This window comes from Mauremys mutica, chromosome 7 (assembly GCF_020497125.1).
Source record: "Mauremys mutica isolate MM-2020 ecotype Southern chromosome 7, ASM2049712v1, whole genome shotgun sequence".
NCBI lineage: Eukaryota > Metazoa > Chordata > Testudines > Geoemydidae > Mauremys > Mauremys mutica.
Window position 1 is genome coordinate 23,875,663 of NC_059078.1, and position 616 is coordinate 23,876,278.

Sequence of the window (616 nt, forward strand, 5' to 3'; positions counted from 1 at the left end):
AATTGATCCATAAGGCCATTACCCCCCCTTTCCTCAAATCCCTCCTTAAGATCCACCTTTACTGTGACATACGACAGATCAGCCAATCAGTGATTGTTTGATTGTACATAACTGGGAAGAGCTGCTATGTATTTTTAAAAACTGAAGATGATTTGGCATCATCAGGTCATGCAATAGCTAATCTGAAACTGGGGGATCTTTGTTACCCTCATCTTCCTTCACTGGGTCACACTGGCTTATTGCATCTTGTCTCAAATTAGATGTTAAGCCCTTTAGGGGATGGGTTTTCATATTGTGCAGCAATCCACCAGTAGCTGTGACTGAACTCAAACTAAGCTGAAGGTTAATCCTTTGAGAAGTTCTTATTAATGCTTTGGTTCAATTTATCTCTATGGTAATATTGTACAAACTATCCAAATGGGGTATGTACCCCCATGAGATTTATTATAATGAGATCCTGAATTACTATAAAAACAATTTATTGGATATTTAAGAAGATAATCAATTATTTGCCCCTCAATATCCAGTGATCAAACTCAGTTTCTGTACTATATGACTGGGAAGCTCTGGGAAATCTGATTCTCTTTCCTAATCACCAGCAATGACACCATCATCA